A 3863-nucleotide genomic window follows, 5' to 3' on the forward strand; every position below is an offset into this window, starting at 1 on the left:
GCGGCCGCACGCATGCGTGTGTACGTGCCGACGTGAGTTCGCGGGTCGCCAGTGGCGTGTGCACCGTCGGCACACACGTGCACGCATCAACATTCGCGTGTGCACACACGCACCCTCGTGAAACCAGAGGAAAACAAACGCGACTCAGGGACACTAAAAAGGGCCCGTGGTTTCCAGCTGTCACCACGGAGTGAGAGGAAGTGGCCTCCCGGGCACAGGGGGGACTAGGAGGCTCTCCTGCGGGAAAGAGGAAGCAAAACAACACAGGGCGGGCGCGCACCTGCGATCCCAAACCCCCCGAGGACCGAGCGCCTGGCGCCCGCCACCCACCACCCGCCGGTGCTGATCACTTCCACAGCCCGGCCCCGCGCGGCCAGATGCAGGAGGCCTGCGGGAGACACCTCCCCCCCCGGCGCTGTCCGGGGCTCAGGAGAGGTCACGCTGTGACCCCGGGGCTCCCCAGAGCTTCGGGAGCGGGGCTGGCCAAGCTGACCCCGCGGGAGAGGCAAGGGCCCACCCCGGAGGCTGCTAAGACTACAGGCTGGAGAGAGGCCGCCCTTCCCCGCTTCCCTCGGCATCTATGATTCTAGAACACACACACACACACACACACACACCCGGGTCAGCCGGACGGCCCTGGAAGGGACGTATCCAGGAGGCGCTCTGGACCAGCAGTTTGGGGGAGGTGATTATGAAGAGAAAGGCCTGTGGAGCCCACTGCCCCCGCTGGTCATGCAGGGAAAGCAGAAGGGGAGGGAGGTCAACCCAAACAGAGAATACAGGAGGGGCCTGCCCTGCTGCCAAATATTAACCCGAGCCACTCAGAAACACAGAGAGCAGGGAGGGCAGGGCGGCAGGCTCTCTGGATGGAAATCCTGGTCCTGCCATGGCAGCTGTGTGACGTGGGGCAAGTGACTTCAAGGCACTGCGCTTTGGTTCCCTGGGTAAAAGGGAGGCAACAGGAGCTATTTGGATGCTAAATGATATGACTTAATACGTGTAAAACACTTAGAATGGTGTCTGGCCAATAAGAAGTGCTCATTAACGTTTATCTGTCATCAACCCCCACCTTTTAACTGATGGGCCAAGGAGATTTGCCCCCCGGCACAAAGCCACCCAGGGGTAGGGCAGGACATTCCTGAGGCTCTCTGGGTGGCTCTCGAAGGGAGGGGTTGGGGGGAGGAGAGGGAGCAAAATAGAGTCTGAGTCCGAGTCTTGTTGGGGGAGAGAGGATAAGGAAACAGCCCGACCTCAAAACCCTGACCACCTGTCTGTTCCGACATCCGACCACAAATGCAAGCGCCATTCTGGCCCTTGGGGACACTGTAGTGAGAGGGACAATGCAGCCCCTGCCCCAGCAGACGTCCAGGCTCAGGAGGGAGAAAGAGGCCGCACAAATAAACATATAACCTGACGGAGACTACTTTTAGGGACATGACGGGCAAGCTACACAGATATCTGGGGGTGAGCCTTCCAGACAGAGGGGAATGCAAGCCAGAGACTCTGTGGTAGGACCAGGCTAGGCAGGCTCAAGGACATCAGGAGATAGTGTGGCAGGTAAGCAGGGAGGCCAAAAGACGGTGAGGTAAGAGAGGGAAGGAGGGCCAGATTGTGGGGGCCTTCAGGCCACTGAAAGGACCTTGATATTCACTCAACAGTAACATAGGGAACCTTGAAGGGTTGTCAGCTGAGGGGGCACATGATCTGATGAGTGTTTTATCAGGATCCCTCTGGCTGTCTATGGAGACCAGAGTGAGACTACTGCACAAGTCCAAGCAGTAGATGGAGAAGGCTGTCATGATGCTGAGAAGGGGTTGAAATCCGGATATGCTTTGAAGATAAAGCTGATAGAATTTGCTGATAGACCATATCAAGGATGACCCAAGATCTTCACCTCTATACTTGGGGGAGCAAATCGAGGTGTCATTTATTGAGATGGAAACACAAGTTAGGGAAGACTTCAGCAGCTGAAAAAATTAGTGGATAAAGCAACTGAGGCTGGGGCACCTAGGTGGCTCAGTTGGTTGGGCGTCTGCCTTCGGCTCGGGTCATGATCTCGGGGTCCTGGGATCGAGCCCCGCGTCGGGCTCCCTGCTCGGTGGGAAGCCTGCTTCTTCCTGTCCTACTCCCCCCCGCTTGTGTTCCCTCTCTCGCTGTCTCTCTCTCTGTGTCAAATACAGAAGAAAAAAAAAAAAAAGCAACTGAGGCTGATTCCAACCAGAAAACCAACCTAGAGACAGCAGAAGGGACTCAGCTCCCCTCCTGCATGTGGAGGAGGCTTAGAGGCCCATCAACCTATGGTGGCCCAGCAGACGAGCCCCTTCCCTATGGCCCAGCTGCAGCAAGGGGCCCCTCCTACCGCTGGGCCTTCCCTGTTGGACCAGAGACACCTGGTAACTTGGAAATGTACCACCAGGGACCTGGACCGAGCATTCCTTATCCATTCAAACATAGAGGGCCATGCATGCCAGGCTCGGTTCTAGACAGTAGATACAAGAGTCCCCATTCTCCTGGCGTTCTCTTCCAGGATATTTTCTCACACACACATACACACACACACACACACACACACACACCAGGAAGGTTACCTGGGGCAAATTACTCTCCAAAGCCTCTGTCTCCCTAACAGTTGATGACGGTAATGAGAAGTGTCACAGAATTCTCCCAGGACTAAACAAGATGGCATTCACAAAGATGCTCTGACACTGCCTGGCCCATGGTAATTCACGATTGCACTCCTTAGCGCATCCCGGCTGCGGCCTCTTGTCCACTCCTTCCTACTGAGGGAAAGTAGAGGGAATGAGTCTCACTTCTTTCCCTGGGCCTCTCCCAGCAACCTCAGTCCAGGGTTCCTCCACTGTGCACCTCCCACGGCTGGTGCGTCTAATGCAACTGGCCATTCTCTGGGGAGAGCTATGGATTCGTTACTAATTTTTAATTAAACACCTAACACATGAATATTCTCTTTGCTTAAAAAAAAAAAGTAGGGGCGCCTGGGTGGCTCAGTCGGTGAAGCGTCTGCCTTCGGCTCAGGTCATGCTCCCCGGGTCCTGGGGTCCTGGGATAGAACGATCGAGTCCTGCGCCAGGCTCCCTGCTCAGCGGGGAGCCTGCTTCTCCCTCTCCCTCAGCTGCTCCCCCTGCTTGTGCTCTGTCTCTCTCGCAAATAAATAAATAAATAAATACAAAAAAAAGAAGCAGCATTACAGTTAAAGTATGTTTCCCTCGGCCACAGCCCGATCCTCGCCCTTTCCCTGAGAGTGAGCACTCTGTCAGTCCAACATGTAGCCTCCCCCCCCCTTTTCTGATTTTATGTGCACTAATAGTCACCCATTGAAAATACAGGTTATTGTTTTGTGACCTGAGCTTTTTTCCAATGACTTCTATATTTTGCCAACTATCTGTGCTAAAACATACACATTGAGTCCCTTTCTAACTTTTGCCTAGAAATCCATTGGATGAAGGGCTCCCGCTTTATTTCCTATGCCCCTACTGCCGCGTAGACCCCGACTCAGGATTGTGGCTTGACCCACCACTGCCTCAAGCTGTGTAAAACCCCCAGCAAGGGGCGCCTGGGTGGCTCAGTCGTTGGGCGTCTGCCTTCGGCTCAGGTCATGATCCCGGGGTTCTGGGATCGGGCCCCGCATTGGGCTCCCTGCTCGGCAGGAAGCCTGCTTCTCCCTCTCCCACTCCCCCTGCTTGTGTTCCTTCTTTCGCTGTGTCTCTCTCTGTCAAATAAATAAATAAAATCTTTTTTTTTTTCTAAGATTCTATTTATTCATTCATGAGAGATGGAGAGAGAGAGAGGCAGAGGCGGAGGGAGAAGCCGGCTCCCCGCGGAGCAGGGAGCCCGATGCGGGACTC

General features: G+C 55.1%; 1 protein-coding gene across 3 annotated transcripts in view; it reads right to left on the bottom strand.

Annotated features, from left to right (window-relative positions):
* SCARB1 (scavenger receptor class B member 1) overlaps positions 1-3863 on the bottom strand; it is a 72721-nt gene that overhangs the window by 64509 nt on the left and 4349 nt on the right. The gene's annotated exons all lie outside the window — the stretch shown is intronic.

Source organism: Leptonychotes weddellii, chromosome 13 (genome assembly GCF_054177405.1).
Source record: "Leptonychotes weddellii isolate Sample4059 chromosome 13, ASM5417740v2, whole genome shotgun sequence".
In the NCBI taxonomy this organism is placed as follows: domain Eukaryota; kingdom Metazoa; phylum Chordata; class Mammalia; order Carnivora; family Phocidae; genus Leptonychotes; species Leptonychotes weddellii.